The sequence below is a fragment of the Xenopus laevis genome, chromosome 4S, assembly GCF_017654675.1.
Source record: "Xenopus laevis strain J_2021 chromosome 4S, Xenopus_laevis_v10.1, whole genome shotgun sequence".
Taxonomy (NCBI): Eukaryota; Metazoa; Chordata; class Amphibia; order Anura; family Pipidae; genus Xenopus; species Xenopus laevis.
In genome coordinates this window covers 52802416-52825681 of record NC_054378.1, presented here as the reverse complement: position 1 = coordinate 52825681, position 23266 = coordinate 52802416, and the positions used below count along the sequence as shown (strand labels likewise).

Below are 23266 nucleotides of genomic sequence, written 5' to 3'. Positions count from 1 at the left end.
ATTTGCGGCCAGTGCATTATGTTGCGCACAAATAATTGCATCAAAACACACAATTTTCTTTTTATTATGACTTGAGCACTCAATGCACACATGGGTTAGCACAAAAGAACATTTTTGCGTATGTGAGAAATGCTTACGCAGTACAGTTCTTGTGAGTATAGGGTGATACAGGTATAGGATCCCTTATCCGGAAACTCGATATCCAGAAAGCTGCGAATTACGGAATGACTGTCTCCCATGGACTCCATTTTATCCAAATAATCCAAATTTTTTTTTTTTCCTTTTTCTCTGTAATAATAAAACAGTAGCTTGTACTTGATCCCAACTAAGATATAATGAATCCTTTTTGGAAGCAAAACCAGCCTATTGGGTTTATTTATTGTTTAAATGTATTTTTAGTAGACTTAAGGCATCATGACCCAAATTACGGAAAGATCCATTATCCGGAAAACCCCAGGTCCCGAGCATTCTGGATAACAGGTCCCATACATAATACATAGCCGTGAATTCCAGTTTAGACATGTTGGTAAAAAATAGAGCAGATGGAGTATAACTGTAACTGCAAAGGACTGCTGTATGTAGTAGGTAGCACAGCAAAAAATTACAGTTATGCTCATGCTTGTTTTCCATTACATTCAGTATTCACAACTAAATGGTAGCTGCACATACATTAATGGAAAGGCTAAAATTAAGTAAGTTTTATCAGAAAGGTCAGAGTCCTCTGTCAAAAGAAACACCACATTTCTTTCCTTCAATTGTATATACATGGGCTTCTGTATTAGACTTCCTGTTTTCAGCTTAAATCTCCAATGCAGGGCTTGAGCATGCTCAGTTTGCGCCTCTCCTACTCCCTCCTCCCCTCCCTGCTGTAATCTGAGCTCAGAGCTATGAGCGAGCGGGGAGAGACTCAGACAGGAAGTGATATCACAGCAAGCTAATATGGCAGCTGCTATCCTAAACAAACAGAGACAGTGTCTAAAGCTATTTATTCAGGTATGGAAAAGCATTCGAAAGAATAAAAATGGTGTTCTAGCTTGCACTGTTGTGGCTAATCTAGTGGCAATAAACTGCCTTGGTAGCTTTCCTTCTCCTTTAAAATAATGTATTTAACTGTGTGCGCCACCATACCAAAAGTTGACAACATTTAAACATATAAGAGCTAGCAGTCTGCTTCAAATTAGAAAAAAAAGAACTGATTGGTTGCTATAGGTAACTGCACTGGTGCAATATAGCCCCATAACCTTGATGAGGTGTTTGTCTTATCTATGGGCTTTTACTTTGACTTGTTCAGCTATAACTTGCAACATATTCATAAAGAACGTGGTATAAGTGGGCATGACCTGTTTTTAGTTGTACAACACTTATTATATAGGTAGATAAGCAAAACTTCACATTATTTGGCAACAAACTTCTATATTACCAACAGAGCCTCTTTTCTTTTTCACTGTCAAATCTGTTTGTAATTTTTTCTGTGTTTCTAATGACTTGTCCACCACAGCTAAGGAATCGCTCTTGTATTTATTTGGTAATTTAGGAAGAAAAGTATGAACTGTGTTGAATCCAGATATACAAGCTCTCCGTGTATGAAAATGAGATCAGCATCAGTTTTATTGCAGCAATTGCTTCAGTATATAAAGTAATCTGACTGACTCTAACTCTCTCTCTGTACTGAACCCTGGAGAATAGGCTGCTTTAACATTTAATGATAATTGGTAAATCCTTCGCTAAAATGCATGTTTAGGCTGCTGACAGTGGGGTTAAAATTCAAAAATACATCTCAGCTATTATCCCCTATAAAAAGTGTCTATTTAAAACCCATATGGCGACTTCCTTTGACCTGCATTCCCATCCTTAGCTCTTTGTCATTGCTGTCACTTATAAAGAATCACTTAACTTACAAAAAAAAAACAAATTCAAAAGGAGACAGAATATAATCAGTCGATTCCAGAAGAATCGAAAGGAAGAACACCCCACTGGTCTGGTTATCATCCCCATAGTGATACTCATAGTATTGATGTGATTGCTATGCTAATTTGAAAAAGGGAAAAAATGTGTATTTTCAATGTGTTCAATAGGAATTTCATAGACATCAAACTTAAATGGAGAAACAATCCCAGAAGTTTTTTTCCTGCGTAGAAACCAAAACTTTCCCTTTATTTTAAGGTGGCTTTGATGATACTGTGTCCATAAACTTTCTCAGACTACAAACTAACAGACTGAAGACGTGTATATATAAAAGACTGTATCAGTCAATTTTTTAAAGTTTTGAAAGCTTTGCCTGTAACTAACTGTTAAACCAGTATTTATAAATGTAAGCGGGCGGATTAACCCATGTTTAAAAAAACAAAAACACAGCATATAGGGGAAACAAAAACATTCAGATCCCATACTACAGATCTCTACAAACTAAAATTAAATCAACTTTTTTTTATATTCTTGGATGTTTTTTTCCCCCCAGAACCTATTTGTAGCCTGTTAATATGCATTGTTGAAGTAAACAGATTTAAAATGTATCCCAGGCATCTTAAGGGAACTCATTGCCTTCAAGACGAAACTAGTCTTACCTGAATCAATGTTTTAAGAGTCCCTGTGGTTTGGCATTTTGAATAATCAATCTGTCTCCATCTCTTCTTAATCATGCACATCACAAGCTCCCCCACACACACACACATACACCCTCTTGTTTGTCAACCCTTTGGATTCTGTCTTTTTGTTATTAACATGACTGTAATGTCACATTCAATGCTTTTGTCCCCCACTGAAACAAGCATCTCATTGGTGTATCTTGATACTTTTTTTTATTACTAAATCTCTTTTTCCCATAATTACTCCACAATCATTATATAATCCCATAACAAAGGCTCTATTGAAGGACCCAGCTTTTGTAAACTATGGGACACAGAATCCATAATTGCATTTTTTCCAGCACCCCCCTCCTTTCCCATCTTTAGCAATACCCCACTGCTCCAGTCATATCACCACTTGTTTGTTCTGCACACATTATTTTCCAAAAATTGCCATCAGCCCCAAATCCACTTTAAGTTTTTTTTTTTGTATTATTGTTATTATTTTTTAACTTATAGGTTTGAAAATCAAACTCATTTTAATGATTATTCCAAAACCTCTAAGGCAGAGAACCACCATGACGTTTTCCCCCTGTAAGTTTAATTACCGTATGCTAATTTCCATGCCTACTACGTGATTAATTAAAATCATATTTTCATAATGGTTTGGCAGTGGTATTGTTTTCAAGATTCTTCTAAATAGTCCATGTAAATAATGTCAGGGGTTTTTTTTTTGTATGGAGAGGAATGCAGACTGGCATTTAATGGACATTAACCCTCTGCTGCCAGGAGAGTGGTGAAGGGGGTTGGCAGAGCAGCCTATTACACCCCACCCCTTTTAGAAGCGCAGGAGTTAAATGTTTGTGTGCCTGTGATTGGCACCATAACTGCCTTATTTACATTAAATACGCCACAAGGTTACAGCTCAGATCAGCACCATTTGATCACTGATTACTTGTGTTGGACGCAGGAGCTGAGACTGATCCTCGTCCCCCTTCTCCCTGTATGCACAAAGGGACCTCTGAGAGAGGAGTTTCTCATATAACAGCCACACTCTTGCAATAGTTTCCAGAAACAGGTAAGGGCACCAAATGTGTGTGTTTGTGCCACCTCCTCCCTCTGCATCAGCCAAGCTGTCAGGCATCTTTGATCGCCCCACAGACTGGAAATCAAAGATTCTTATGTGGGTTTCCCAACCTGAACCCCTCCAGCCAGGGGTGTAACTACAGAGGAAGCAGACCCTGCAGCTGCAGGGGGACCCAGGAGGAAGAGAGGTCCTAACTCGTATACATTTTCAATAAATATTTCTATATAAATATATAATTTGCTATGGGGCCCAGTAATATCTAGTTATTCCACTTCTTTTAGCTGTTGCTGAACTACAACTTCCACACTCCCCCCCAACCAAAACACACAGACCCTCAACAGTGGAGTATTGAGACTTGTAGTTGAAGAACAGCTGGAGGTCTGCTGGGCTCAGAGAGATAACGCTGCGTTTAGAAAGTGCCTAAGCCAAGGTCAAGGGAGCTGGGGCTTGGTATAAAACGAATGATCTTTGCAGGTTATTATATGAAGGGTTCGGCTTGTGGTTGATCAAAGCTAAATGCCGCAAGAGCTATCTACTTGCTGTGAATTATGCCAAGACGACAATGGAGAGTTTTTTTTTTTTTTTTTTTTTAATGGTACAATGCATTTCACCTACCAGATAGGGGGAGTCCGAGCTGAGGGATGGGAATGTCTTATGATCTCTATCAATGAAGCGGGCTCATTGTGCCGGCAAGGACTCACTCTCAGTCAGTAGCCCGCGCCCGGGAGGAGCTGGGGACACTTGGGACAAGTAGGGACCCCCGTCTGCACTTTTCCCCTCTTCTCACCCCCCTCCTCCTTTTCTCCTCCTACCCAAAAGCGAAACAGAAGCTGATGAAGTCAATCATATGGACATGCCTCATTATTCATTGAACACAATCTTTTTCCAAGGCTCCTTCACATGCAGCGGGGATCTGCGCTAGAAGGTAAGGACCAAGACAAAAGGAAGGGGGTGATCATTTCACGGGGGGTTAGTGTTTGGGTGAGGGGTGAGTGCGTTTCTTGCCCGGTTTGGGGAGCAGGATCCAAGTCCCGTTTGTTCGAGGGATAGTAGTGAGCATTCATTGGCATTGTGTTGATTTAAGGGCTTTTTTGTTGTTTTGTCGTGTTTGTTTATGAGCGTGGCTGTGGGGCCTGGCTTTGCTGTTTGATTGTAGAGAAAATAAAGAGCGGAATTAAATGTCCCTGCCAGTGACGTTGGCAGAAGGGCTGTCAGGGGAAGCAGATAATGACAGGAGCCATTGAACGGCGCTCTTACAATTCAGCATCGGCCGATTCCTGGAGACGGGTGTGTGGGGGCTTTCCCCGATCCCAAGAACCGTTACTTTCTTTTCCTGCTTTGCTCTCAACTTCCTACGGGAGGGAAAGTTTTCAGTGCGAGGGGTTTGTTACAAGGGAAAGTTTGAGAGAAGTACAGACCCCGGGACTGAGCTCTATCCATTGCCTCCTGCCTGCCCCGTGTGCCAAAACTTAAGGAGAGAGAGAGAGATTGGCAATGCCTCCGAGACCTGCCATTTTGTGCTCCCTGCACAATGCTCCGAGCAGCCCTGGTGACATTCAGGGAGGATTTAAATGTCAGGGCGGGAGGGGGAGACGGGAGCACCTGCTGGCGCTTTGTACTCACAGAACAGGTCACTTACTGGGAGGTGAGAGGAGAGCGGACTGCTGGATTAACAAGGGCTGCTGTGTTGTTACTCCCCATTAAACCACAAATCACTCACTCCTATCCCTGCTGCTGCTGCTGCTGCTGCTGCTGCTGAACGACACATCCTGACACGGGAGGGGAAGAGGGTGTAGGGAGTTGTAGTCCAACCAGTCCATTTCCAGTAGACTACTTCTCCAGGATGACCTGTGCTGCTGTGCAGTTCACTTTGGCTATAACTGTTAATCCCTGTAGGGTGAGTGGCACACAATAGGCAGATCCATCCACTTCGAGGTTGTGCAGCAGCTGTGGCATTTCAGCCCTGACTCACAACATTCCAGGGATCCCTTGTCTATCCGGGAAGCGCTTGTGCTGCCCGATCTGCTGCGAGTGGCACAAGGTGGTGGCCCTGCATTATTATGGCCACTTAGCGCTTCATCTTTACAAAAGTTACATATGTCACATTGTGATGGCGGGGGGTTTGTGTAGCTGTGCGAGTGTAGTGTAACTGTCACATCTGTCATTTAGAGCATTTTTGTGGCTCGGGGGCATCACATAAAGAGCCGAGGTGCTGTCCCTAAACAAGTAGAAGTAGTGTGCTGCCAATACTAGCCCAGCTGGCTGTGCATGAGGCATAATTGCGCCCATTGTGTTCTGCCGGGCACTTACCAAGTGTGACAACTCGGGGCACGGCCAGCACTTTTTGTTTCCAGTCTGGCACTAGCGTCTGGAGTGCTGTGGAGATAAAGTGATATTTACATAGTGACCCGGTGCATGAAAACACTTTTGGCTGAATTTAACCGCCAGGATTGTGAGTGTCTCGCATGAAATCGGCCGCTGATGTGTCATTAGCCCTCATTACAGAGCCCACTCGGCGGCGGTACCTCTTCTTAGTACATTGGATTCGCACTCTGAAAACAGGGGCACGTTTTGCGCTAATTAGTGTATAGAGGGCAACCACAAGACAAGAGTACCACTGGCAACAGAGAACCTGATTGGTAGCGGGTTTCTTTCCCTATTTCTCCATACAAGACTCCTATATACAGTGAATATATCAGCTGGGGGGGGCATCTTTACACTTGTTTCCACCGGTGGGGAATCAGTAGTTGCCCAATTCAGTCAGCTTTTCTATCCAACCAAAGTGACGCACAACACAAGGCCAACTCTGTGGGAGCCGCTTATTGCGCCTTTAACCTTCTCACTCGAGCGCTGCTTGTTGTCAGGCGACGCAATTATGTCATTAATAATAGAGATATTGTCATTGCATTCAGCGTATAATGTACATTATTACTTGTGTACAGCTGAGTGACCAATTTCATTTTAATTTGCTAGAGAGACATGATCATTGTCTCGTGTGTTTGTCAGTGCCAATGAGTATTTGCAAACTCTATTTATCTGCTATTTTTTGCCTCATTTTAACGCTGGGCTTTATTGCATTTGCCGCTGCTCGGTCTGTGCGATCTTTTTGTCGGAAGACTTAACTTCTCCATCTTGATCACAGTGTCTGTGGGAAAACGCAACGCTCTCGGACAGGCGTAAAGTTAAGAGAGGTCAGACAGTCTGAGGCAGCCTGGGAAATGGCGGGACACGCCCGGCACGCAAAGGGTTATGCCTTATTGGTCCCGGGGGAGAGTTGGATCTGGTGGTCGGCGAAAGTGCATGTGTGTAAACAAGGAGGGGGCTCGCAGTGACTGAACAATAAGAGGCAGCGGAGAGGAGGACAGTACCCTTGGGGGCGGGGCTCTGTGACAGTGCTGGGGAGCCGGCTGTGGGCGCAGAGTCCACTGCTTCTGTTTTCCCGCTTTTGTGTCTTTTAACTGAGGAGCCAACAGGGGCCGTGATGGGAAAGGGCGATGTGACCCTGCACTCACTTATATCCGCACCCACACCTGCACTGTCTGACAGGATGAAACTTTTCCAGCCAGTGTAACTGTTATACTATAAAGATGGCTGGTATAATGGATTCCTTTCCACGGTTTGTCCTACCTGTGGCACTTTGGGCTCCAACAGGAGCTATGGTTTATCACAGGCAAGGCCTGACAGCCTGGCTTCTATCTATCTATTATCTATCTATCATCTATCTATCTATTATCTATCTATCATCTATCTATCTATTATCTATCTATCATCTATCCATCGATCATCTATCTATCTATCTATCTATCTATCTATCTATCTATCTATCTATCTATCTATCATCTATCTATTATCTATCTCTCTATCATTGATCTCTCTATCATTGATCACCTATTTATCATCTAACTATCTCTATCATTGATCATCCATCTATTTATCTATCTATCTATCTATCTATCTATCTATCTATCTATCTATCTATCTAGCTATCCATCGACTATCTATCTATCTATCTATCTATCTATCTATCTATCTATCTATCTATCTATCTATTATCTATCTCTCTATCTATTATCTATCTCTCTATCATTGATCACCTATTTATCATCTAACTATCTCTATCATCGATCATCTATCTATCTATCTATCTATCTATCTATCTATCTATCTATCTATCTATCTATCTATTATCTATCTCTCTATCATTGATCACCTATTTATCATCTAACTATCTCTATCATCGATCATCTATCTATTATCTATCTATCTATCTATCTATCTATCTATTATCTATCTCTCTATCATTGATCACCTATTTATCATCTAACTATCTCTATCAACGATCATCTATCTATTATCTATCTATCTATCTATCTATCTATCTATCTATCTATCTATCTATCTATCTATCTATCTATCTATCTATCTATCTGTCTTCGATCATCTATCATTGATCATCTATCTATCTATCTATCTATCTATCTATCTATCTATCTATCTATCTATCTATCTATCTATCATCTATCTATCTATCATCTATCTATCTATCTATCTATCTATCTATCTATCTATCTATCATCTATCTATCTATCTATCTATCTATCTATCTATCTATCTATCTATCTATCATCTATCTATTATCTATCTCTCTATCATTGATCACCTATTAATCATCTAACTATCTCTATCATTGATCATCCATCTATTATCTATCTATCTATCTATCTATCTATCTATCTATCTATCTATCTATCTATCTATCTATCTATCTATCTATCTATCTATCTATCTATCATCGATTTCAGAGCACACACACACACACACACACAAACACACACACATACAAACACTCACACATACAAACACTCACACACATGATTTTTTAGGCTTTTTATATGATTTCCCATAAAATTTACAAATCATATTATCTGTATAATTAAAAAAAGACAGTGTTTTTTTGGATTATGGGATAGAAGGGAAAATCGAAAGCTTTTTTTTGCCAAAGCATTTTTCAGTTCCAGAACATATTTTTATAGAACATTTTTAGGTTCAGTGAAAACGAAAAGCATTTGGAAGATTGTTTTGCTAATTTAGTCACCGCCTTGGTCATTAACGTCAGAGGATTCTGTAAGACTATTTTATTGAAAACATATTTACATTGATTATAGCAGTTCACATTGGGATGTGACAGAGCTAGTGGCTTCACATAGCTTTTTAAATTGATGCAGAATCAGTGAAAACTTGGGAGCTTTACAGATTTTGCTTATTTTAAACTCATTATTAATGTGAGTGGACATTTTTGTTTCAGATTAAAGTGCTTTTTTAAAATTCGCTGTGGCCTTGGCTCCTTTTAACGAAGCATAAATTAAACTTGTTGCCAGCTGTTACACTTTGACCTTTTTACTTATTTTGATGTTTACATTAGCTGTGTCCACTGTTTTTATTCCTGGTCTAATAAAGATATCCCAAAGACTCTTAATTACCAAGGGATCATTGGTCTACGTTCTCAAATTCATCTCAATCCTAGTTATTCTCATTTCTGAATTATGAAAGCAGAGGTTTCTGTTTTGCCTAAAACATATTCATCTCCACTGTCAGAACACTGATGCACATGTATTATCTCTGCTCTTTTATGTTTCTCTCATTATTAAATTATTGTGGCTCAGTTTTAAAAAAAAATGCACCAGCTAAACAGCAATTAGCTACGATAGAACTGTTAGAAATGGAAAAAATTAAAACATATGCCCTCCACTAGATAAGCATGTAATGGCCTAGTGGAAAAAAGTGCTACTTTTTGGGAAGAAACGCAAGAGTTAATACTCTTGAATGAGTCTCTTTTCAACCTTTTATTTTGATATTTATATGTGCATTGTCTCATCTACAGATGAGAAAATACAAAATGTCTGCTATGATGCATATATAAATAAATATGTCAGCAGAGTATGACAGCAGACCCCTCTGGCAGAAGAGGGGTTAAGATGTTCTAACCGAAAATGGAAAACTGATGGTGACATCATAACCCCTCACACACCCTCTGACAGCATGGCAGAGATCAGTCGTCAGATCTGTAGTAATCACTCATTTTTCTCGTAGTTCTGCAGACTTTATCTTTTCTTTTTTTTCATAGTCTTGAAAGCTCTGGAAAAAAGTGGGAAGTTTACAGATGTAAGATGTTGTCTGAATTGTTTTTATGTAAGGACTAATAAAATATATCATTTTTGTTATGTTCTTTTAACAGTGTGGAATATAATCAGACATCAGTTCAGATTGTCATGGCACGATTTTTTTTTAAACTCTTTATATTGCAAATTTCCAAGTTACATTATATCTTGAGTCTCTCCTATAGGTATGATTATTAAAACAGAGCAGATAATGTGCAGAGCAAAATCGTAGCTCTGTGTGTAAATAACTCATTCATAGTTATTTTTGTGCTGAATTCATTACTTTTGACACTATGACTATTGCTAAATATGTTCAGCAATTGCTACAAGATAGAAGGAATTCTCGTACTCTGTCTTTGAATACAAGTTAGTTAATTTGTTTTGCCTTGTACATTCTGCAAACTTTTTTATGATGGAATATAGTGTGTGGCCAAAGGGTGTGGATACAATGTAACTTCATATTTAATAAATCCATTTATATATCAAAAGGCAACCTAAGAGTTTAGAGAGTTTCTTTTTTATTTTTTAAAACCATGAGGATGTTATATGATTCATGTAATAGGATGATATACTGTGCTGTGTGTCAGTATTATATTGAGAATTACAGGGAAAGTGTGTCAGTGCTTAAACATAAGATAACGTTAAGGGGCAAATTTATCAAGGGTCGAATAGAATATTCAAATTTTAAATTTTTTTCTGGTCAAAACTGTCACATTCGATTCGATTCGAGAGTTATCATACTCTGGCCCTTTAAGAACTCTTATTCCACTATTCACCACCTTAAACCTGCAGAATTGCTGTTTAAGTCAATGGGAGAGGTCCAGGGATCATTTTTGAGTTGTTTGCAGCCTTCCTGACATTCAAGTTTTTTTCAGAGAAAAAGCTCGAATCGAGTTTTTTAAATTCAAATCAAATACGATTTGAGTTTTCGAGTTGATTCTATTTATCCGAGTTTTAAAAATTCGTTTTATTAAATAAATTATGAATGGTCGAATTTCGAGTTAATGGGAGTTTTATAAAACAAACATGAATTCGAAATTTGACCCTTGATAAATGTGCCTCTAAGACTATTGTCAAATATGTTCAGGCAATTGCTACCAGATAGAAGGAATTCTAGTACTGGCTTTTCAAACACAAGTTTTTTTTTGCCTTGATGATTTTTTTTTAATGAAGGAACAAAGTGTGGCCAAAGGGTGTGGATACAATGTAACTTCATATTTAATCAATGCATATATGTATCAAAAGGCGACCTAGGAGTTTAAAGAGTTTCTTTTTTTTATAAAACTATGAGGATGTTATATGATTCATGTGATTCAGTGCTGTATATCAGTATTAAATTGAGAATTACATGGAAAGTGTGTCAGTGCTTAAACATAATATAACTGTAATAACAGTTCTATTTTTAATTCAAATAGATTAATAAACGTTCCTGTCAGTATTTTATAGACACTACATACATTTTGTGAACTTTAAAACAAAGATGTTTTTGTTTGAATAGAAAGGATTGTTTTGTGTCCTCGCAATGATTTAGTCATTAGAAAAATGACACATCATGATTAAGTGTCACTAGATCGAAAGACCTAAAATACACGTTTACATGTTTATTTAGTACTATCTATTTAAATATATTTATACCCAGTAGGGATGCACCAAATCCACTATTCGAATCCCCGAATCCATCTTGGAAGATTCGTCCGAATACCAAACCGAATCCGAATCCTAATTTGCATATGCAAATTAGGGGTGGGAAAGGAAAAATTGGTTTGCTCCTTGTTTTGTAACAAAAAGTCACGTGAAATCCCACCCTCCCCACAATTCGCATATGCAAATTAGGATTCGGTTCGGCTAGGCACAAGGATTCGGCCTAATTTGAATCCTGCTGAAAAAGGCCAAATCTTGGCTGAATCCCAAACTGAATCCTGGATTCGGTGCATCCCTAATACCCAGATAGAATATGAGCTGAACAGTGTAGTCCAGTGCAGCAATGTGGTGACTCTCTGGACTATACTTGTTATACTTGCTATATTTAAGTATTTGAGATAATCAGTTTTCGATCAAATTGGCAGATGATCTCTACTTGTGTCCAGCCAAACAATGTGACCCCCTGTGATCTAGTTGTAGGGGAAGGAATTAATTTACCTACTTGGCTCCCAGTTGTGTCTAATGGGATCACTGATCCTTTGACTATAATCAGAATTTTCTTATAAGTGGACTTTGATCAAGTGAGAGCTACTTTTTCAAATGCCAGATGAGTACACACTTTAACGGTTGTGCAGAGCAAAGAACCTCTGTTATGAGTTCAATCTCAGATTGTGCATCTTTCCTTTCCAAAGCTTCTGTGAAATTTACTGGTGCCCGGGCAGTTACCTGGTCATGTACTTTGTTCTTCAGCTAGTCTAGGTGAAGCTTTAAATGAAGACATTTCCTTCTTTTGAATCATTTATGATGCGGTATATATAAAATCAATATTGATTGCTTGAAGCTATCATTTGCTACGTTGCTAATAGTATTGGGTGTCTCATATATTTGTGCTAATGCAACGTGGTCCATACGCTGCAAATTTCATTTAAAATTATGTTGTGCCATTTATAGCCAGCGAAGGATCTGAGGAATAGCACGGAAACATATTTAAAAAATCACATCGCCTACTTTTCTCTGTATGTGCACAATCCACAGTCTCCATTCAAAAAGATAACTGTCCATTTATTGCGAAGCAGTTAGGCTACAGCCATATTTGTTTTAAATGTGTGCCATATCAGTGACATTATCAGACTCCCGATATGCATCAGACATAAGCAAGAGAAGTGTCATGCTTTTTTTCAGATGGCAGATTAAAAATATGACATCCTTTACCTTAATGACCTACGAATGTACACAGGCTAATATGCTTTTGCTTTTGTAAATATTGTAGCTCCCTCTCCTACAGAAAAGTTAATTATCAAGCCAGTCAATATTTTTTTCCTACTAACATATTCTTTGCATTTAAGTGTTTGCCAGAGCAACAGCATATTAATCAAAGTGTTTTAGGCTAATTGTTCAGTAGGTACATTAAAAGGATATAAATGCGTACATTATTTGGGCTTTGTCATTTAGCACAAAGACAACATCGGCACATTTAAGCGCTGCGAGCTAGTTTTATAATAATATTGTGTGTATCTGTAAAAAAAAAAAAAAAAAAAACCACAGTGGTTAATTTAATAGATTCTTCAGGTTGGACTTTAAAAGCATGATGTGCCACACATTATCTAGAGTGTGTGCAATGTTGGGGAAATTATTATTCTACTCTGGTGCAATACATATCTCACCTATCAAAGGTTTCCATGACAATCAACACTATTGCATACAGTCACATTTGTGATTCTGATGCAGGAATTATAATATTTTAGTGGCAAGAGCTTTAAAATAGCTGCGCCAATTGGACTGGTGTTTGGAGGCTGGGTGATTCACAGAGCTTTTTCTATATATTGGCAGAATCAGTTGTATATAAATTATACAATATTCAACAAAAATAATGCATACCTTGTTTAGATACATATTCAAGTTTGGAATTTCAAATTTAACAAATGTGTAAAAATGTTTTCAGTATACTGCATATTTAAATATTAGGCGAGTTCATTACTGTATTCTGCAATGGATTGCCTAATTTGTTTTGGTAATTACAGGTTAGTATTAAGATGTAACGCGCTTTAATGAGCCATATATGTGTGTGTGCTTATTAAAAAAAAAAATGATATGGAAGTATTGGCATTAGGTTGTGGCAGCATTCTTACACACCTACATATTTTTTTTCCACACACAGTCACCTAAAATGTAAAATCTTGTCAGGCATATTCTGATTTATTCAGAATTCACAAAAGCAATGTCTTACTAACTAACGTCAAAATGAAGTTGACCCAACTAAGCTGTGGTACTTTGTAGGTCATTTGTAGGCAACTTCGGGGGATTGCACGAAACCCAGCGCACATCAAAAAATCATTGGGACTTTTCCCATTGACTTATATGCAACCTCGTCAGGTCTGAGATGCTGGATTTTCTGATTTAGACTTTTCCACCCTCTGGGTTTAATAAATTCTGAAAGATTTGTGATTTTATATTAAAAAAAATCAAGAATTTTTCGTGATTTTTGCATTCGGAATTTAGTAAATAAACCCCCTAATCTTTCCTCCATAAACTATTATTTTAACTGATCATATAACACAAAGATCACAGTGCTATAGCAATATAGATCTGTCCTTATGGATCATAAACAGAGCTGTCAAACCTACTTGATTTTTTTGGGATTTTTTTGGGAGTACGAGTAACCCCGGTCATCACTGTTAACAAAAGTTTTACTTTTTTTTCTTATTATTTTTTAATTTTCTGAGCAAAAGCCCCATAATCCAAAGCCTTCTGAATAAGCTACAAAGTACCAGTTTCTCAGTAGATGCCAACTATACATTGCTACTAAAATATTCAACTATTATAACAATTAGGATTATTGTGTGATCCTGGTAAACATATAAAAAACTGATACTCAACTAATAGGGACAACACACATTATTACATTGGCTAGCGCTCTGTATATCTGGAAAGAAAACCCGTTTTACTGATTCTTCTTTTTGGGGTTTAGATAAGATATAAAAACGGGATAGAGAAGCGAGAGAGGTTAAAGATCCAGATCATGATTTGGATCATGATAACATGACTGGCTAGGCTGGTGAAATATAAAGGGTTGCCACCTGGCTGGTAATTCACTGGCCTAGCAAGTAAAATACCAGCCAGCCAGCCATGCCTCTGATCTGCCCCTCAGACACCTGCCCTACTCACCTACCACTGGGATCCGACTGATGATGACACAACTTCACCACATTAACTTCATAACTTTGCCTCTTAGGCTAAGGGCACACTAGGCGATAGCGCCGCGATTTGACTCGCGGCGACTTTTCGCCGCGACTTTTAAGCAATCGCTGGGGAAACTTTTGCGCTGGCGTCTATGGGGAATCGCGTAAAATCGCCAGCGTAAAAGCACACGCGGCGATCTTTTCTCTACTGTCGCTCGAAATTGCCTCGCTAGGCGATTTCGAGCGACAATAGAAAAAAGATCGCCTCGTGTGTTTTTACGCTGGCGATTTTACGCGATTCCCCATAGACGCCAGCGCAAAAGTTTCCCCAGCGATTGCGGCTTAAAAGTCGCGGCGAAAAGTCGCCGCGAGTCAAATCGCGGCGCTATCGCCTAGTGTGCCCTTAGCCTTACATCAAGGTGCACACTGTTCAGACCAGCATATCATAGCACAATATAAATAAAAGAATTATAGCACTAAACGATGGGGATTTTCGATGGGATTACATGGAGATAAGGCCAGATAAGAGGCAGCGTTGACACAAAGCTTTGTTTCACCTCCAATACTTATTCAAAGCAAGCAAATTCAGATTCAGTAAAGGATTTAGTGACATATTGTCTTTGCTTTTGATTATTTAGCCTTTATTTGTATGCATTCATCCATTGTTTTCAGTCCCATGGCTATATCTAAAATATCTGGTTATAGGAAGTATTATTACAGTTACAGGATCGGTTATCCAAATAATTCTAAAATTTAAAAACAATTTTCTCTTTCTCTGTAGTCATAGAACAGTACATCGTACTTGATCCTAATTAAAATATAATTAATCCTGTCCTTTAATGCAATCCTTTTGGAAAGAAGTCATCTCATACGGTGCACAGATGATTGGGAAACCTCTCCAAGCACATATAGAATGGGCCCTATTCAGCAACTCTACTTCGTTCACACAAATAACAAAAACTGAAAAGCACCTCATGGGAAGACTGGCTGCAGCAGCCAGGAAAACAATACTGCAACAATGGCTACACACTGATCCCCCATCATTGATATTAGTAAAACAAAAATTAAATCACATATTCCATATGGACTGGTTGGAAACAGTAACCAGGAAAGAACACGATACACCGAAATTCTTCAACACCTGGTCTACCTATATAGCACACCTCCCACAACGGATCAAATGCCTCACAATCTACACCTTTAGACATACACCATGGTATGATATGGAAACTCTCAAAGGCCACCCTTTGATCATGGAATCATCCCAATACTTGGCAGCATTACAACAAGAATCACTACAACCCGATACCGCACCTCCCAGAAGTCACCAAACTAACAGATTGCTGACCTCTTATCTGAATTAACCATTATAGGATCTAGCCCCCCATGCTATTCATCATAACTGAGCTGAATGTTTAAATTGTTATTGAAATGTTTATGTTTGATACCATAATCACTATAATATCTACTCCATGTAAACATGTAAAAGTATGGCTTGTGATTTTGCTTTATCACTTCAAATAAAAACAAGTTAAAAAAAAAAATATATATAATTAATCCTTATTGGAGGCAAAACAATCTTATAGGATTAAGTTAATGTTTTTGGGCTTTTTTTTTAGTAATCTTAAGGCATAATGATCCAGGTTATGGAAAGATTCATTATCCAGAAAAACCCTGGCCCTGAGCATTCTGGATAATTGTCAGAAATTGTTTTGTAGACACTTTTTGTATCAATGTTTAAACTATGTTTTGCCGATAAATCAGTTTAAGCAAGGAATTTCATTAAATAGGTTAAAGAACAATTGTAATATAGTATGATCAAGAAAAGAACTAGTTTTCTTTGTATTTACACAGATGCCTTGCTAACTATAAAAGAAATTAGAAGGCAGACTCTTCACCCCTGTTAATTTGAGGCAATCAACTTTTCTCAGACTATTAAAGACTGCCGCTTTAAGACTTCACTTTAACACACAGATAATAAAGTGTTCTGATAGATGTAATTAACAAAGACTAGGGGGGGCTATTTATCAAAGTCAGATTTTATCTCAACAATTTCTGCTACAAACTGCGATCAAATCTGCTCGGGTTTTTTACGCTTATTTATTATTACTAGGGATGCACCGAATCCACTATTTTGGATTTGGCTGAACTCCCGAATCCTTTGCGAAAGATTTGGCCGAATACCGAACCAAAGGGGAAAACATTTTGTACTTCCTTGTTTTGTGACAAAAAGTCACTCGATTTCCCTTCCTCCTCTAATTTGCATATGTGAATTGGGATTCGAATTCGGCTGGCAGAAGGATTCGTCCGAATCCGAACCCTGCTGGAAAATGCAGAATCCTGGCTGAATCTGAACCGAATCCTGGATTCCGTGCATCCCTAATTATATATTACATTTGCTTTGCTTCAGATTTTCACGATTTTTTCGGATTTTTCAACCTGAAAACTCATTTGGGGTATTGCACGAAACCCAGAACAAATTAAAAAAAAATCACAAATTTTAGTAACTAACCCAATTAAAGTAAACAGAAAGATCATGTTTTTAATAACACTGCAGCGGTAGAAAAAAAAAGTTTTTGCTGAATAAAACCTTATTTGGATATTTTTATGTTAAATAAAGACATTTTCAGAGCTTCCCTCTAAGTGTCAGAAACACAATCCAAATGATGCTTTCCCCCCCCCCCCCCCCGCTCTAAAAATAAAACCCTGCTGAAGGGATTAAGAACCTTTTTCTGTCATAGAAAGATATAAAACATTGTGATCAGGCTGACAAGTCTTATACTTAGTGGTGTTCTCATGTGATTTGAAATGACCAAAATGCTTAACCTCTATCTGCCAAGAAAAGATCATGTTAGAAAGCTCCATTTTGCATGAGCACTCAGTTGTACACAATTTTATAATTTTTTTAAACGTGTGTTGGTTTTTCAAGATATTATCTAATCCTCTAAACACCCTTATGTGTAATGCATTAATTTATAATGTATTTAAAAAAAAAAAAAAAAAAAAGCTGTAACATGTCTCTCTCTAGTCCGTTTAAAGTATGACAATCCCAAACGACATCACCGAAAAGCTGATGCAGGTACTCCTGTACCCGGTCTAGTTGTTGAATTAATGAAAAATAAATAATGGACAATAGATTGTCTGCATGAAGTGAACTTTTTATTATGAATAAGGTAAGGAGGTATATAGTTACTGAGGTTGAAAAAGCAATATAGCCATAAAATTTAACCCTGCTCACAGTTCTTCACAGTTAACAAAAAGGAAGGTCTACATTCTAGAAAGTGTGTCTTTAACTACTTTAGAAAACAACCATCACCTTGCTGGCTGTAGGTTGTTGTGCCACTCCTTTGAATGAATAAGTATGCGGCTTAATATGCCATGTTAGAATTGCACCAAAGTTATCTCATACCAAAAAAGGAGTACACAAGCGTAAGAAATCACCACATAAATGGATTGGAGAGTAATGAGGGTATAGAGGCAACTAAACAAAATTAATCTCTATAGACAAACTAATAGGATGGGAATATATGTGAGTCCTAATGTACAGGCTAAGAGAAAAAAACAATATGATAGACCCCCCCCTAATTAAACTCTGTTTATTGACAGGGTGGTAGACATACACCCTCGGCAGTAAAAGGCACAAAGATGTTGGTATTTATGAACAACCTTTTGCAATAATGAAATCTAGATACGCTCATTCTAAAGGTGGCCATAGACATAACAATTACGATCTTTCCTGGAAAAGATTTTAGTTAGTTTCAACGCACACGTTTAGAGGTGAATTCTCAAATATACAGGTAGAAACAATAGAATTCTACCTGTATCTGATACTTCAGCACTAATAATGGCTGATGTTCAGGCCCCTTCAAAGGCGACCAATCAAAATATTCTGGCCAGCCTGATTGATGAGCCGACCGATATCCAAGTCTTCTGTCAATATTGGTCGGCTTGTTTCCCACCATACACGCACCGAATATCGTACGGAAATTTGTTTTGTATGATATTATCTGTGCGTCTATGGCCACCTTTACACTATTTCTGCTTATGTCTCATACAGAATTTGTCTTTTTAGGTAAAAACGCAAAGCAAACCTGAATCAGAAGAGTTTAAGCAGTGAACGTTTTGCTTTCAAAAGTATCTTTAGTGGCAAGATTCTGTTAAATCCAGTTCTGTCATTCCATGATGCATGGACTTGTTATTTATTTAGTTTAAGGATGCCCCTCCCGTCAATGTAATTATTTTCATTTATAGTAAGTCTATTTGTTTAGATTCTAAAATATTCACTCAGTCTTGTAACTATGAATAACATTGTTCCACAGTAAATGTTTAAACATTACTTTGTCAAATAAGCCACCAAATCAATCAAACATGGCAGGTGAATTCATTGCCACAAGCCTGCTATTTTGCTCCAGTCTAAATATTTATCAGAATCTTGCTAAATATACTAACAAGTGGTTTGTGGTGTACAATTCTACAGTTTTTTTTTTTTTTTACATTATTTATATTTTGGTTAGATACATTGAAAAAATGGATTTGGGACTATCAAAGTTTTTAAAAAGCTAGAAATGTCAAGGTTCTTCACTGCTGCTAGCTGCCCTCTCGCCATTTTTTTGGAGCCCTCTGTTAAATAGCAATCTGTGTTGATTGGTAGTCAGTAGTACAGCATGGATTTTAGACGGGAAATACTTTCTTGCTACTTTTCTTTGCATATGGATTTGTTTAGTAAGCTGTGAAAAGAATAATACTTTTTCTGCTTTTATTCATATTAACACAAAATACTTGTCTTTACTGGTACAAGGAAATGGTCTTTAAGTATCAACAATCCCCTTTAATATAGAGAGATAAATTAGATATTTACCCATTATTGGAACAAAAAGAAACAACATTTTATTGTGGGTAATAATAGGGCAACATCAAGGACAGTATTCTACCATTTCTTAGACACAGCAAACAAAATCAGATTATTCAGATGACTTTTTAAGAGCAAAAGGGACATGACATAATTCTAGGACTTGGAAACTGGAGCTACAATTGAGAACTAATTTGCAGTGGATTGTAAAGGTTTGCTGTGTGATTTGGCCTATGTGGTTTCGTATCTGCTCTAAAAATATACAATGAAATATCTGCATTAATAAATGTATTTATAATTATGAATATGTACCTTGTTAAAGTTAACTCTTTAACACGGTGTAATTGCTGCATCTATATTGGTAAAGTAAACAGCCCTCTAGCTGTTTAGTGTACCATAACCTTAACTGAAAAATATATAAGCTGTATTTTTATTACTGGTATGCTGTATAGTTCAAATGTTGCACCTGTGGTATTTGGACCACTTTAATTCCATTTAATTCTCATCTTGTTTGGTGGCTGTTTTTGTGTATTTATTGAAGTCACAGAATACAACATAAGAGAATTTAATTTCACGTTGTCTATTTATATGTCTTCCTAAAAGGGGGCATACAGAGACAGATTTTAGATTTTAGCATGATCCAATAAAATCTTCGACTTGTTGTTACATTGATGGGGTGCAAATGATCGTATTGCTCCAACCAAAATCGTCCCAACAGTTGTTCTGACAGGTTTAAAAATTTCGTTGTGAAATCAGTCAGTGGATGATGAAGTTAGATCATTGTTACAGTGCTACGCAAACAAAGAGACAAACAGCAATTGGTTAATATATGCCAGATCTTGTATGTCCAGGTTAAAGAAGAAGGAAAGTTGTTTACCACTTGGGGGTACCAAATGTTAGACACCCCCAAGCGAATGTATTTACTTACCTGAAACCCCGGGCCGGTGCTCGTATCAGCAGAAAACTGCACCTGGGTTATTCCAGCGAGCTTCTCTTCCGGCTTCTTCTTTCTTCAAATTGGCAGACCGATGCATGCGCAGTAGAATGAAAAAGTCGACTTTTTAGTTAAAGTTCGGCTTTTCACTCAAATGTGCATGTGCAGCCGTGAGAAGAAAGAAGAAGCCAGTAGAGTAGCTATCCGTGGTGCTCGCTGGTATAACCACAGGCCGGTGAAGTTTTCTGCTGATAGGAGCACTGGCCCGGGGGTTTCAGGTAAGTAAATACATTCACTTGGGGGTGCCTAATATTTGGCACCCCCAAGTGGTAAATTACTTTCCTTCTCTTTTAAGTCTCAAGGTACATGGGGCATATTCTCAGCTGGTATTGGATTGTGACCAGAAAACCTGCATTTTCAGGGTGTAATTCACCTATCACCTTGTGAAAGGCAATTTTCTTTAAAGGAATTGTTCAATATTAAAATAAAAACTGGATCAATAGATAGGCTGTGCAAAATAAAACATGTCTCTAATATAGTTAGTTAGCCAAAAATGTAATCTATAAAGACTGGAGTGACTGGATGTCTAACATAACAGAAAACTACTTTCTGCTTTGCAGCTCTCTTGGTTTCTGCTGATTGGTTACCAGGCAGTAATAGTTGAGTTTTGCGCCATTATGTTAGACATCTGCTCACTCCAGCCTTTATAAATTACATTTTTGGCTAACTAACTATATTAGAAACATTTTTTACTTTGTACGTACTATCTATTTACCCAGTTTTTATTTTTACACTGAACTGTTCCTTTAAAACTAATTACAGACTCTTCAGCAGATTTGGTTGCTCCCCCACTTGCTGAAAAAAACTGGTGAAGAATACATCCTATGTGCCATGAGCATTAATGGTTTTTGTTTAGTGTCTAGTTTATTGACGCAGTGCTGCTTTGAGACAAATCTTCCCCTTTTGGGGTCAGTAAACATGAAGCACTGGAGAATCATCTGCTGTTGACTTTGTTATAATACACATGACAAGATTTAGGGTAATATAATACAGGTAGCTGGTCAGCTGTAACATTTAATTGGTTGTTATGCAAATATACTATATCACAAGTATTAGATAATGGAGCATCTGTGAAAATTTGGAATGGAAAAAAAATAAATGAAAAAAAAATAAAAGCTCTAAAAAAATGTGCTATAAGTTAATTTTGCATGAAATATTTTATATTCTAAGTCAGTGTAAAGGGCAGTGGTTACTATGGCTTTTATAAATGTGTTCCCTGTGATGTTAACTGGATTGTCAGGAGCACTACTGAGAGTGGAGCCGATTTCTCCCAGTCTTCAATGTATTTATGTAATGTCTTGGTCTAAATATTTCTTTGCTGCTTAGAGAATTTACTCTCCTTAATGTACTTCTTTTAAGGGTCTGTCTCCCGCAGTGCTCATTATGTACTATCAGGCCAGCTTTTATATTTCAAGAGGGGAGGGTTATATATTTCCGTAGGAAAGGAGACGGTTTAACAACAGTTCACTATCAATATGCATGATTTTAAAATGACAATTAAATAGCTGAATTGCGCACAAGATAATTTTAAATAAGTAGTGGCCATTTGTAACTTGGCATGCCAAATACAGGACTTATTGCAGTGCCTTTAGGGAAAAGAGTACATTAATCAAATGTAATTTCCTTCTATTGTTAGTAAATAAATAATCTTCTCCTCCATATATAACTTAAAGAAGCAGTCATGCATAAAAATCATTTTGCTTTTACTGTACATTGTTCCTTTCATTTTTCTTTATTAAATATTTAATTGTAAAACGTAATTTTCATTTTACGCATAAGAAATATTACTGTACTGCTTTTTATTCCAGGCATAATTAAAATATTTATGACATAGGATTATTGATTTGCACTCTACCATACAGAATTATTATGTTAGTTTAAACAAAATATGTTGGTAAGAGGTATTAATACTGTTCACCCCTGCCATTTAAATTCAGTACAGGTGGAATTATTATTTACTATTTATGTTTTACTTTAAAATGGGTTGGTGTTTAGGAGTTTCTAAAAACTTTGTATAGTTTCTTGAAAGACTTAATGGTTAGTGTTAGTGTAAAGCTGTGCACACATGACCCGATGTCTTAAAGGAAAATTAAACTCTAAAAATGAATATGGTTAAAAATGCCATATTTTACGTACTGAACTTATAGTACCAGCCTAAATTTTCAGCTTCTCAATAGCAGCAATGATCCAGGACTTCAAACTTGTCACAGGGGGTCACCATCTTGGAAAGTGTCTGTGACACTCACATGCTCAGTGGGCTCTGAGCAGTTGTTGAGAAGCTAAGCTTAGGGGTCGTTGCAAATTTACAGAGGTTTTCTGTAATATAATTAATAGTGATGGGCGAATTTGCGCCGTTTCGAAATGGCAGATTTATTTGCTGGCGGCGAATTGCGCAAATTTGCCGTGAATTCGTGCCTGGCGAATAAATTAGCCCATCACTAATTATTAAAGTCTGATGCTAATTGCTCTGGTTTCTGTTCATTCTTCTCTGTTTCTCACAGGGTAGATTGTGTGCTCCTCCCATTTGTTTCCCTCTAGTTTACATTGTAGTACATTGAACTATCAGCTACTGTATCTCTTTATGACTCTGCAAATTGCAATGCCAAGGAGACTGGGTGATTTCTAGATCATTGGCCAGGATAAAACCATGTTAAAAAAGACATTGTCCTCTATGGCATCACTTGCAAATGCTTCTGTAATCAGCCATAAAGTGATGGTTGAATGAAATTTAGAAAGAGTAAAGCACCCCAAAGCATCCATGTTTAAAAGTGCAGCAACTGATCTGCTGTGATTA

The 23266-nt window shown here is 37.6% G+C and overlaps 1 protein-coding gene across 3 annotated transcripts in view; it reads left to right on the top strand.

The window, feature by feature from the left end:
* Positions 1-3966: 3966 nt before the first annotated feature.
* Positions 3967-23266, top strand: part of znf536.S (zinc finger protein 536 S homeolog) — a 299661-nt gene continuing 280361 nt past the window's right edge. For 2 of the 3 annotated variants that reach the window (XM_041561236.1, XM_041561235.1), the window contains exon 1: positions 3968-4576. The gene's annotated coding sequence lies outside the window, so the exon portion shown is untranslated. Of the gene's footprint in view, positions 4577-23266 lie in introns of all 3 variants that reach the window. The other variant, XM_041561238.1, reaches the window with a different exon arrangement.